The 14259-nt window shown below is 43.3% G+C and overlaps 1 non-coding gene and 1 pseudogene across 1 annotated transcript; both read left to right on the top strand.

Annotated features, from left to right (window-relative positions):
* Window positions 1–2979: 2979 nt before the first annotated feature.
* On the top strand, window positions 2980–3053 carry trnat-agu (transfer RNA threonine (anticodon AGU)). The gene has a single exon. It is a non-coding gene; the product is annotated as a tRNA-Thr (tRNA).
* Window positions 3054–4047: 994 nt separating this feature from the next.
* LOC135562800 (aerolysin-like protein) lies at window positions 4048–13133 on the top strand (annotated as a pseudogene).
* The last annotated feature ends 1126 nt before the right edge of the window (window positions 13134–14259 follow it).

The following is a 14259-nucleotide window of genomic DNA, read 5'->3' as shown; positions in this document are numbered from 1 at the left end:
AGATTTGGATAGAAAACACTCTAAAGTTTCCAAAACTGTGTCTGTTAGTATAACAGATAGTGTCTGTGAGTATAACAGAACTGATTCGGGAAGTATTATTTTTTGTTGTTGTAGTTTTCTATTCAATTCCATTACAGTATCCATTGACTTAGGACTCAAATTGCAGTTCCTATGCCTTCCACTAGATGTCAACAGTCTTTAGAAATTGTTTCAGGCTTGTATTCTGAAAAATGAGGAAGAAAGAGCAGTCTGAATGAATGGACGCTAAAGTGTCATAGAGCTTTTTCATGCGGCGACCGAGAGAGTCCCTTTCTTGTTTACCTTTTATATTGATGACGTTATTGTCCTGTTGAAACATTATCGATTATTTAGGCTAAAAACAACCTGAGGATTTAAATTATACATCATTTGACATGTTTCTATGAACATTACGGATAGAATTTTGATTTTTTTGTCTGCCTGTTTTGACTGCTTTTGAGCCTGTGGATTACTGAAGAAAATGTGCGAACAAAGCGGAGGTTTTTGGATATAAAGACTTTATCGAACAAAAATTATATTTTTTGAGTAAATGTTGCTGGTTGCTAAGTGCAACCATATGAAGATAATCAAAGGTAAGGGATTAAGTTTCTTTATTTCTGACTTTCTAACTTTTCTACTTGGCTGGTTACTGTTTTTAATGATTTGTTTAGTAGGCTATGTTCTCAAATAATCGTATGGTATGCTTTCGCCGTAAAGCATTTTTTGAAATCTGACACCCTGGTTGGATTCACAAGAAGTTAATATTTTAACCTATGTAAAATATGTTTTGTTTTCTGAATTTTTATAAAGAGTATTTTTGTATTTGAATTTGGCGCCCAGCAATTTCACTGGCTGTTGAAGAGGTGGGACGCACGTACCCAAGAGAGGTTAAGGTGGCGAGATGATCAGACCAAGTAGACAAATGAATCACCACATCGTCAAGGTAAGCAGTAAATTTGGCACATCCGCGAACACACTGTTAAGAACAGTTAAATTCTTATTTACAATGATGGCCTAACCCAGACGACGCTGGGCCAATTGTGCGCTGCCCTATAGGACTCCCAATCACAGCCAGAGGTGACACAGCCTGGATTCAAACCAGGGACTTTAGTGACGCCTCTTGCACTGAGATGCCCTAAAAAGCTGCTCCACTTGGGAGCCCGAATGCTGAAACGTGAGTTGATGCGGGCGGATGAATGGCACGACAATGGGCCTCAGGATCTCATCACTTTTTCTCTGTGCATTCAAATTGCCACCGATGCCGTGCAATTGTACTTGTTGTCCCTAGTTTATGCCTGCCCATGACAATCACACCGCCACCATGGGGAACTCTGTTCACAACATTGACATCAACAAACCGCGTGCCCACATGACAACATAGACATGGTTTGCAGTTGTGAGGCTGGTTAGACGTAGTAACAAATTCTCTACAACAACATGGTAGAAAAATGTACATTAAATTCCCTGGCAACAGCTCTCGTGACCATTCCTGCGTTCAGCATGCCAATGGCACTCATCCTCAACATCATATATCTGTGGCATTGTGTTCTGTGACAGAACTGCACATCTTAGAGTGTCCATTTATATTCCCCAGCACAAGGTTCACCTGTGTAATGATCATGCTGTTTAATCAGCTTCTTGATATTATTTAAACGAACTGATTCATCTGCTGTTTCAGAGGTTTTTACCATTTTTAAGCAAATGAGAAATGCAGTGTCCTCGAACGACCAACATTATGAAGAAATAGTGTATGATTCTGAATGTTTACTCATATCTCGCGACCCATCTATGACATGTTAATAACTGCTTTGGGTCCCAAATCATAGTTTAAGAATCCATGTCAGAGGTTCTTGAGTGTAATCATCTCGAGACCCAAATGAAAAATGTACTGTCCTCGAAAGACCAATATTAGTAAAAGACATCTCTTTTGTGATGTGATTTTGCTAGACAGAGATGTGGGTTAAAATAATGAGACTGGTTTGATTGAAATAGGTGTGGGTGTTCACATCTGCAAAATATATTTCTTTCATGGGTGCTGTGGCTTAGTTTGTTAAAGTGCCTGTCTAGTAAACAGGAGATCTTGAGTTCAAATCTCAGCAGTACCTTTTCAAGCATTTTATTGTACACATTGGAGGAGAAGGTCAGAGTGGAGGGCACTCAGGTTTTCTCACCAATCGGTTTAGAGAATTAGAGATGATGTGAGGAGGATGCAATTGAGATATTCCAATGTCACGGAACAAGGGCACTTTTTGAATGTGTAAAGCTCCACTGTTTCTTCACTTTGTTCATTATCGAGACTACTATGAAAAGTGTTTCGCCAGCTTGTGCACATCACTTTCACAGCCTATGTAGGCTGTACAAAGCCACCTCTTGTAGCCAGCCATGATCGTATGAGTGGTTAGTACTCTGTGTTGTGGCTGCAGCAACCCCGGTTTGAATGTGGGTCACGGCACTGCAATGTAATTTCAGAAGGGTTGTTTTTGAACAGGTTAAGACTTACTCTAAAAGCTAAGAAACTCAGCAACTCTGCCTTTTGACAAAGTTCCCCAGCATATCGTAGGTTAATTACTTACACCGAACTGAGTCATCTGCTGTTTCAGAGGTTTTTACCATTTTTAAGCTCAGAGCCAAATGAGAAATGCAGTGTCCTCGAACGACCAACATTATGAAGAAATAGTGTATGATTCTGAATGTTTACTCATATCTCGCGACCCACCTATGACATGTTAATAACTGCTTTGGGTCCCAAATCATAGTTTAAGAATCCATGTCAGACGTTCTTGAGTTTATTCATCTCGAGACCCAAATGAAAAATGTACTGTCCTCGAATGACCAATATTAGTAAAAGACATCTCTTTTGTGATGTGATTTTGCTAGACAGAGATCTCGGTTAAATTAATGAGACTGGTTTGATTCAAATAGGTGTGGGTGTTCACATCTGCAAAATATGTCTCTTTCATGGGTGCTGTGGCTTAGTTGGTTAAAGTGCCTGTCTAGTAAACAAGAGATCCTGAGTTCAAATCTCAGCAGTACCTTTTCAAGCATTTTATTAAACACATTCGTGGAGAAGGTCAGAGGGGAGGGCACTCAGTTTTTCTTACCAATGGGTTTAGAGATGTATTGTTTCTCATTGGCCAGTGGACATAAACATTACACAACAAGTTGGAAATCGTAAATTCAACAAGGAGTTGTTAGGAAGGAATCAGTGACAGTGACAGTGGCTAACTGCAATTATTGCAAAGCAATCACTATCCTGCTATTCAGTGGTGTGTCTGTGTGGTCACAAACCTGGGATTAATTTCCAATTTTAAAATGATAAACATTCAGCATTGGCCATGCTGTCAATGAAGCATGATTTGTGCCGCGCCCAAAACAACTGTTAACTTCCAGAGCATATTCTGGGCATTCTGATAATTGGTCTGAGGGTGAGGTTATGACTGTGTCCCTTTGTGTATTTACCCAGTCATCTGCACAAACCATGATAAACAGAACATATAGGATGTTTTGATGAAAAAAATACAGTCTCAGAAAAAAGGAATCCAAAATGGTTATCAGGCTCGCCCCATAAGATAACCATTTTTGGTTCCAAATATATCTCTTTGTGGTTTCAGGTTGAACTCTTTTGGGTTCCTTGTAGAACTCTCTGTGTAAAGGGTTCTACCTGGAACCAAAAAGGGTTCTTCAGAGGGTTCTCCTATGGGGACAGCCAAATAACCATTGTAGGTTCTAGATATCACCTTTCTTCTTATACTATATAGTGTATTGTATGAGTAGAGAAAGGTGTTGTTGCAAATGAGATTGCTTTGGCAAGTGACTGGAATCCCCCAAAATATGTGGCAGCAAGAAGAGGAGGTGTTGCCAAGAGTGGTTAAACTGTTGATACACGTTGGTCATGATTATACAATGTCTTCATCAAAGTGAAAGGTTTTGTGTAAATTCAACAGAAAACTACTGACGCACATCATTGTATTTGCTTGAGGGGAGTGTTGCTGCTATATAAGAGAGTGCTTCTCTACTCCAGAGACACGTATTCAGCTGTTGCATCTTTTGGTGTTAAACAATTGAACTTTCTTCCATCAAGATCTTCTATAGTCATCCTCAACACTGAGGCCTGCATATCATTGTATGTAAGTACACAATGTCCCTGAATAATTATTATGCTAATAATTATACTTGCTATATGAGGAATATTTGAGAGCTACATTTTTATTTTAACCAACTAATTAACAAAACACTTCAGGTGACAAATGCTTCCTATATTCTGAAACAGTTGCTACATCAGTTAAAAAGTCTAGTTAAACAAGCATGGTGTGGGTTTGTTGTCCCCCACAAGGAAATTGGGGAGGGGATTACAGATCAGTCTCTGTCTGTCTGTTCGTATGTCTCATTGTACGTTAATAAAGCTAGATATCTCTGAGAGCACTGGGCTGATTGTGACAAAACTTAGGTGAATGATCCTTATTGCCATAGAGATCCATCATTTACAAAATTTCACTGATTGGTCCAAGGCGGGAGCTATAGCAATTAACTGCAATTTGTTAGTCACACACAATATCTAAATTGTCCCATATCAAATCAAATGTTATTTGTCAGATGCGCCGATACAACAGGTGTAGTAGACCTTACAGTGAAATTCTTACTTACGCGCCCTTAACCAACATTGCAGTTGTAAGAAAATATGTCTAAAAAAAAGAGTACGAGATGAGAATAACATAATAGCAGCAACATAATGTAAAAACAAACAAAATAGCATGGTGTTTTGAAAGCCGATAAGACGGCTGCCCTCCCCTCCGGCGCCATCGTGAAATAAATAACGCGGTATTGCATCATTCATGGGGGACGACATGTTTACTGTTGCCTTGTTTTTACATGGTTGACTTTAGCCTCCTATTGTTCTGTTTTGAATTCAAAAGTATGATGTTAGTGTGATGTTAAATGTGAGGTGAGTAGACTGTTGAGTGTAGTGCTTTACATCAAGCTGTCTCTTAACCTTGAATACAATGATTGACACATCTAGCATTGAGTTCTGAAATGTTCAAAGTAGGTGACTGTTGCTATCTCGGGCAAATAACAGGCTTTTTTCAGTCACTTAACCAACTTTAATATCCATAATGTAAATGTAATGCATAAGCAATAAGCATGTTACCAACAACCAAACAGTTATCTGTCTCCAACATCTGCTCCTCTGTTGTCAGAGATAGACCTGCTACAGCTGAACAGGAGGGGAGAGACTCAACTCTCTCACACACTCTGGTTCGCTTTCAGTTCCTTCTGACCCTGCTGCAGCTGAACAGGAGGGGAGAGACTCAACTCTCTCACACACTCTGGTTCGCTTTCTGTTCCTTCTGACCCTGCTGCAGCTGAACAGGAGGGGAGAGACTCAACTCTCTCACACACTCTGGTTCGCTTTCTGTTCCTTCTACCTGCAGACATATCTGTTAATGAATCCCAAATAATGAAGTTGATATAATTCATCATGTATATTTATCTGTTTAAATTGAATTATTTGTGCACATTAGGTACATTCCTACTAGGTACATGATTGGCTGGAACGATTTTTCAGAGTGATTGCAGAGCGAAGGGCAGTCAAAGAAGCTGGAAGCTGAATATTTTACATACTGATAGCTGACAATGTGCGATGACAATTTCACCAAATGTAAAAAATAAATCTTACCTAATGCAGCTTTAAACCTAAAGATTACTTAAATTAAATTAGAGAATCTATTTCCATCTTTGAATCTGAGGCGGGTTGTATATTAGTAAAAACAAATCTTAACAACTCATCTTGCTAAGTGAAATTTTTTTTAACTAATGTTGATTTTTCTACTAATTAACTGCACATTTCATGTAACAAATGCTTCCTAAATGATGAAACAGTTGACTTACTGGTCATTATTATTATTAACCATTTGAAATCGAGGTAAAGTTTGTATCTACATTCAATAATGAAGTTTGAATGATTCAGGTTTTAGGTGTTACTTGACTAAATCTGAGTGTTAGTTTTAATTGGACACTTGATAAATTTAACAGACCCTGTTCTATATTAGACACTGTCATAATATATTAATACATACCTGTAAATACTAAAGCCTGTCTGAAATAATATTGGACTATATTATAATATATTAATGCATACCTGTGAATACTGTCTTAAAGAATACTCATCATTATAGGACAGGTTATCATATTCTGATGTAGTATCTATTACATTCATACTCATCATTATAGGCCAGGTTATCATATTCTGATGTAGTATCTGTAACATTCATAGTCATCATTATAGGACGGGTTATCATATTCTGATGTAGTATTTTTTATTTATTTTTTTCACCTTTATTTAACCAGGTAGGCTAGTTGAGAACACCTTTATTTAACCAGGTAGGCTAGTTGAGAACACCTTTATTTAACCAGGTAGGCTAGTTGAGAACAAGTTCTCATTTGCAACTGCTAGCCTAACCCAAGATAAAGCATAGCAGTGTGAACAGACAACACAGAGTTACACATGGAGTAAACAATTAACAAGTCAATAACACAGTAGAAAAAAGGGGGGGGGTCTATATACAATGTGTGCAAAAGGCATGAGGAGGTAGGCGAATAATTACAATTTTGCAGATTAACACTGGAGTGATAAATGATCAGATGGTCATGTACAGGTAGAGATATTGTTGTGCAAAAGAGCAGAAAAGTAAATAAATAAAAACAGTATGGGGATGCGGTAGGTGAAAATGGGTGGGCTATTTACCAATAGACTATGTACAGCTGCAGCGATAGGTTAGCTGCTCAGATAGCTGATGTTTGAAGTTGGTGAGCGAGAGAAAAGTCTCCAACTTCAGCGATTTTTGCAATTCGTTCCAGTCACAGGCAGCAGAGTACTGGAACGAAAGGCGGCCAAATGAGGTGTTGGCTTTAGGGATGATCAGTGAGATACACCTGCTGGAGCGCGTGCTACGGATGGGTGTTGCCATCGTGACCAGTGAACTGAGATAAGGCGGAGCTTTACCTAGCATGGACTTGTAGATGACCTGGAGCCAGTGGGTCTGGCGACGAATATGTAGCGAGGGCCAGCCGACTAGAGCATACAAGTCGCAGTGGTGGGTGGTATAAGGTGCTTTAGTGACAAAACGGATGGCACTGTGATAGACTGCATCCAGTTTTCTGAGTAGAGTGTTGGAAGCCATTTTGTAGATGACATCGCCGAAGTCGAGGATCGGTAGGATAGTCAGTTTTACTAGGGTAAGCTTGGCGGCGTGAGTGAAGGAGGCTTTGTTGCGGAATAGAAAGCCGACTCTTGATTTGATTTTCGATTGGAGATGTTTGATATGAGTCTGGAAGGAGAGTTTGCAGTCTAGCCAGACACCTAGGTACTTATAGATGTCCACATATTCAAGGTCGGAACCATCCAGGGTGGTGATGCTAGTCGGGCATGCGGGTGCAGGTAGCGATCGGTTGAAAAGCATGCATTTGGTTTTTACTAGCGTTTAAGAGCATTTGGAGGCCACGGAAGGAGTGTTGTATGGCATTGAAGCTCGTTTGGAGGTTAGATAGCACAGTGTCCAATGACGGGCCGAAAGTATATAGAATGGTGTCGTCTGCGTAGAGGTGGATCAGGGAATCGCCCGCAGCAAGAGCAACATCATTGATATATACAGAGAAAAGAGTCGGCACGAGAATTGAACCCTGTGGCACCCTCATAGAGACTGCCAGAGGACCGGACAGCATGCCCTCCGATTTCAGGGCATAATGCGCAGACAGGGGTATGGTGGGGTGCGGGTACAGCGGAGGTAAGCCCAGGCACTGGGTGATGATGAGAGAGGTTGTATCTCTGGACATGCTGGTTGTAATGGGTGAGGTCACCGCATGTGTGGGAGGTCGGATAAAGGAGTTATCAGGGGTATGAAGAGTGGAACTAGGGGCTCCATTGTGAACTAAAACAATTATAACTAACCTGGACAACAGTATACAAGGCATATTGACATTTGAGAGAGACATACAGCGAGGCATACAGTAATCAGAGGTGTTGTATTGGGAAAGCTAGCTAAAACAGTAGGTGAGACAACAACAGCTAATCAGCTAGCGCAACAACAGCAGGTAAAATGGCGTTGACTAGGCATCGGGGCCAACAGATAAAACAAACAAGCAGAATGGAGTACCGTGATTAATGGACAGTCCAGCGTGCATCAGCTATGTAGCCAAGAGATCAGTGTCCAGGGGGCAGCGGTGGATGGGGCAGGGAAGCTGGACTGGCGAGTGTTATCCAGGTAAAAAAATAAAATAACAATGACTAAATAGCTTGTAGCTAGTTAGCTGGTTAGCTTCTGGAGGTTCTTGAGTGTGTTCTAAAAAATTTAAAATAATAGCGATTCCGTATCACATTGGGTGAGGCAGGTTTCCGGAAGGTATAAACAAATTAAAAATCAAAAAGAGATAGAAAGTAAATATGGGTCCAGTGAGTGTTTGGGACGCGGCGATTCTGACGGTTAGCAGGCCTGTGCTAACAAGCTAACAGTTTGTAGGCCCGGGCTAAAGAAGGTAGCAGTTAGCGGACCGGAGCTAGACAAGCTAGCAGTTAGCAGGCCGAATTAACAAGCAGGGAGATAGCGAGGGCTAGAGAGTTAGCCTTTGGGGGACGTCGCGATGGGGTGAGTCTGTTTATTCCTCTTCATGCGGTGACATCGATAGACCGGTCGTGGGCCCGGGTATTGTAGCCCAGGAGTATGCTATGGTGGTAGCACAGGTGCACTGGCCGGGCTAGCTTCAAGCTAAGTGGGTGGAAACGCTAGCCAGGAGTAGTCATCCGGGGTTGCGGTTTACCTAGATAGCTAGTTGTGAAGATCCAGCTGAAAAATGTTCCGTTTGCGGTGGGAATCCGGGGATGAATCCGGGGATGAAAAATAAATAGGTCCGTTATGCTCTGGTTAGAGTCGCGTTGTTCGAACTGGCGAGAGCTTTCCGGGCTGAAGGTTAGCTGATGACCGGTTAGCTGAAGACCGCTAGCATAGCTGGTGGTTAGCTGGCTAGCTTCAGTTGAGGGGTTCCGGTTCCGAAGTAAATATAAATACTTTAGGAAAAATAGCTACATTGGGTGAGGCGGGTTGCAGGAGAGTATTTGGAAGCTTAGGTTTAGCAAAATGTTTTTAAAGAGATATGCGAAGAAAAATATGTAAAAAACAAAAAAGAAACGATGTATACAAGGGACACGACACGACAGGACGACTTACTGCTACGCCATCTTGGATCATACTCATCATTATAGGGCAGGTTATCATATTCTGATGTAGTATCTATTACATTCATACTCATCATTATACGTAATTATAGCAACATATGAAGTCATTTTATAAATGCATAGAGACGTGTTCACTTACACAGCAAAATGTTTCATTACATATAAGTCACCAAGTTAATCAGGAAGAAACAGCAGGAGGTAGAGTGGGGAGGTGCTGGGAGTAGGAGAGGGACTCCATGGTGTTGATCAGGAAGAAACAGCAGGATGTAGAGTGGGGAGGTGCTGGGAGTAGGAGGGGGACTCCATGGTGTTGATCAGGAAGAAACAGCAGGAGGTAGAGTGGGGAGGTGCTGGGAGTAGGAGAGGGACTCCATGGTGTTGATCAGGAGAAACAGCAGGAGGTAGAGTGGGGAGGTGCTGGGAGTAGGAGAGGGACTCCATGGTGTTGATCAGGAGAAACAGCAGGAGGTAGAGTGGGGAGGTGCTGGGAGTAGGAGAGGGACTCCATGGTGTTGATCAGGAGAAACAGCAGGAGGTAGAGTGGGAGGTGCTGGGAGTATTAGAGGGACTCCATGGTGTTGATCATGAGAAACAGCAGGAGGTAGAGTGGGAGGTGCTGGGAGTAGGAGAGGGACTCCATGGTGTTGATCAGGAGAAACAGCAGGAGGTAGAGTGGGAGGTGCTGGGAGTATTAGAGGGACTCCATGGTGTTGATCATGAGAAACAGCAGGAGGTAGAGTGGGAGGTGCTGGGAGTAGGAGAGGGACTCCATGGTGTTGATCAGGAGAAACAGCAGGAGGTAGAGTGGGAGGTGCTGGGAGTAGGAGAGGGACTCCATGGTGTTGATCAGGAGAAACAGCAGGAGGTAGAGTGGGGAGGTGCTGGGAGTAGGAAAGGGAATCCATGGTGTTGATCAGGAAGAAACAGCAGGAGGTAGAGTGGGGAGGTGCTGGAAGTAGGAGAGGGACTCCATGGTGTTGATCAGGAAGAAACAGCAGGAGGTAGAGTGGGAGGTGCTGGGAGTAGGAGAGGGACTCCATGGTGACTCTGAGGTTCCTAGCTGAGGAGGAAGGAATGGGTGTGATAGATTCCAGACGAATCGAGATGGAAAGATCAGAGGAGGGTGGAGGACAAGGAGGAATTAGGAGCAATAACAGAACGCGTCATTCTCAGTGACCTGAGGATTGTGCAGCGATTTGGTCACTCTAGACCAGAGGTACCGTCCTGTATTATTTCATTCCAATCTATTCCACCTGATTCCAATAATTCGCTGGATGATAAACTGAATCAGGTTAGTTACAACTGGGGCTGGAGTGAACCTATAGGAGGGTAGCTCTCCAGGAACAGGGCTGGATTGAACCTATAGGAGGGTAGCTCTCCAGGAACAGGGCTGGAGTGAACCTATAGGAGGGTAGCTCTCCAGGAACAGGGCTGGAATGAACCTATAGGAGGGTAGCTCTCCAGGAACAGGGTTAGAGATCCCTGCCCTAGACTGATGTGTTGCTCGACCTCTAGTTCCTACCATGAGTCAATATATCACTTGGTTATTGTTTGATCCTTTCATCTTGTTCTTTAATGTTATTTTGGTGCTTTGAGGTTTTTAAAATGTATCTGTACAAATGTGTATTTCAGGTTACGTGACGCACAACTCAAACTCTCAACATGGCAACGACACTGGATTTGATCGGTGGTCAAGGAGGCAGTCCATTTGAATTCCACGGCATGGACAACGGTGCCACCCTCAAGAAGATTGGAGTCGCAGTGGAAGGCTCGCTGGTCAAAGCTGTGCGAGCTGACCAACGGGAAAGTAGCGACTTTTGGAGATGCGAACACTTTCAATGAGTTTGAGTTCAACCTCGGCGAGCGCATCACCAAGCTGTCGCTGTGGGATAACGGTTCACGACGAGTTCACGACGAGTGACAACAGGCAGTTCTTTGAAAAAATGACCAGCTGGCCATTGATTACTGAGTACACCATAGATGTGGGGTCTGGAATCTGCCTGGGGCTGGAGGGCAGGTTTTACTTGGCCGTTGACCGTATGGGCTGCCTCTTCATCAACCCCATCAAGTCGTCCGTGCTGGCCAACATGAAGTATCCCAACCTGTCCCTCTTCAAACCCCATGTGAGCTCTTTTATAGATGTGTGTAGACGGCTCAGGAAAACTCTACCGATGCTCCAACATTAACCAGACCCAGAGAGCTGGAGGTAGAGAGAGACATATCTGCACGCTGGCCAGTGGGGAGACAACTTCAACAATATAAAAAGCAAGAGCAGGAGAAGAACAGAGCACTAGAGGAGAGGACCAGACTGCTGGAGGAGAGGGTTAGGGGGATGTTGTGTGACAGAGATCAACTCACTGGAGAGGTATCCACCCTCGCAGAGAAGCCAGCAGAACAGTCCACCTCAGCTCCCGACAAAAGTCTCAACACCACAGCAGAACAGTCCACACCAGACCCTGACTATAGCGTCGACATCACAGCAAAACAGACAAATGAAGAACCCCAAGCCCAGGGGATCTCATCCCCTCTGAGCACCCCCCATGCCAGCCACCCTGCTAGCCCCCCTGACCCCCCCCTCCCCCCACACCCACTGAGGACATACACAAGACACAGATTGGACTCCTTATAGACTCAAATGGGAAATATATAAAAGAAAAAAACTTTTTCCCAAACATAGTGTGTCTAAACTCTGGTGTCCAAATACCCAGCGCGCCCTAGACCTTCTGTTTGAGGACCAACTAGGATCACCTAGCCACATAATAATACACACAGGCACAAACGACCTGAGAGCACAGCAGGAAAGGGTGGACACAGCACTGAAGGGAGTGATTGAAAATGCTTCTTCTTCTTTCCCCAATGCACAAGTGGTTATCTCCATCCTGCTACACGAAAAGACAGCGGGTAACCGCAAGTATTTCCCGTGACTGTATCTCCTGACCCACCACTCCACCCTGGACTTGAACAGGCAGCAGTGCCCACCTTCGCAAGGACTCTAAAAACATGGCTCTCAAACGCAGCCCCAACACACAGGAGCAACAGATTAATTGACACCCTGCCCAGACCAGCGAGACACTCTCCCAGACCTGCGGGATCCCCCCCTGGACCTACACATAGAGGACCCAAGCCGAGAGGACCTACATCCAGACCACCACACCACCAGCCACATACACACCCCACCCCAACCAATCAACACACCCCCAAGTCAATCATGCCCACACCCCATTTAGGCCCCCTCAGATCAGACCTATGCCACTCCTGCCCGCCCCATGGACCCCACCCCCCCAAAGAGGGCCTCAACATGGAAGTCACACATACGCCCAGGCCGTGAGTAGGAAAACAGGCACAACACCCACTCTTACACTAGCCCAAGCCAATGGCCTGTACCAGATGCACAGCAGGCTCTGCTCACACTTACTGGCCTGAGGACAAAACACATGACCAACAACATTGGACACTTTGTGGAACACAAAGCCTTAGCTATCTCATCCTGGAATATCCAAGGCCGGAAGTCATCTGCCTTTGGCAGGAACCTGTACTTCATCAAAGAAATCAGAAATACAGACATTGTCATCCTACAAGAAACCTGCTATAGTGGAGATGGACCCACTAGTTGCCTTCTAGATTACAGAGAGCTGGTAGTCCCATCCATCAAACTACCAGGTGTGAAATAGGGAATTGGCTCAGGGGGTATGCTAATTTGGTGTGGAGCAGACCTAACTCACTCCATTAAATTAATCAAAACAGGAACATTTTACATTTGGCTAGAAATTCAAAAGGAAATTATCTGAACAGAGACAAATTTCCTCCTGTTTGCTATCTATATCCCTCCACTAGAATCCCCATACTTTAATGAAGACAGCTTCTCCATCCTGGAGGGGGAAATCAATCATTTCCAGGCCCAGGGACATGTACAAGTCTGTGGCGACATAAATGCCAGAACCGGACAAGAACCTGACACCCTCAGCACACAGGGGGACAAACACCTGCCTGGAGGTGACAGCATTCACCCCCCCATATTCCCCCCTAGGCACAACTATGACAACATAACCAACAAAAACGGGTCACAATCCTGCAGCTCTGTCGCACGCTGGGTATGTACATAGTCAATGGTAGGCTTCGTGGGGCTCCTTATGGTAGGTACACCTATATCTCATCTATTGGCAGTAGTACTGTAGACTACTTTCTCACTGACCTCAACCCAGAGTCTCTCAGAGCGTTCACAGTCAGCCCACTGACACCCCTATCAGACCACAGCAAAATCACACTCTACTTGAACAGAGCAATACTCAATCATTAGGCATCAAAGCCTAATAAACTGAGTAATATTAAGAAATGCTATAAATGCCAAAAACAATTGGGCAACAACAAATTCAACCCTTTCTAGAACATTTCCTGGACAAAATGTTTCACTGTAATAGTGAAAGTGTAAACCTGGCAGTAGAAAATCTAAACATTATATTTGGCCTCTCAGCTTCCTTATCAAATATAAAAAAGCTCAAATAGAAAACCCAAGAAAATTAACAACAATGACAAATGGTTTGATGAAGAATGCAAAATCCTAAGAAATAAATGGAGAAACCTGTCCAACCAAAAACATAGATACCCAGAAAGGACTAAGTCTAAGAGTCTAAGCCTTCACTATGGTGAATCACTAAAACAATACAGAAATACACTACGGAAAAAGAAGGCACAGCATGTCAGAAATCAGCTCAACGTAATTGAAGAAACTATAGACTCAAACCACTTCTGGGAAAATTGGAAAACACTAAACAAACAACAACATTAAGAATTATCTATCCAGAATTGAGATGCATGGTTAAACCACTTCTCCAATCTTTTTGGGTCTATAACAAAAAGCAAACAGCAAAAACATATATATGATCAAATACAGATCTTAGAATTAACTATTAAAGACTACCAGAACCCACTGGATTCTCCAATTACCTTGAATGAACTACCGGATAAAATAAAAATCCTTCAACCCAAAAAGGCCTGTGGTCTTGATGGTATCCTCA

The sequence above is a fragment of the Oncorhynchus nerka genome, linkage group LG20, assembly GCF_034236695.1.
Source record: "Oncorhynchus nerka isolate Pitt River linkage group LG20, Oner_Uvic_2.0, whole genome shotgun sequence".
Lineage (NCBI taxonomy): Eukaryota > Metazoa > Chordata > Actinopteri > Salmoniformes > Salmonidae > Oncorhynchus > Oncorhynchus nerka.
The sequence above is the reverse complement of the archived record's forward strand: the minus strand, read 5'-3'. Positions and strand labels throughout refer to the sequence as shown.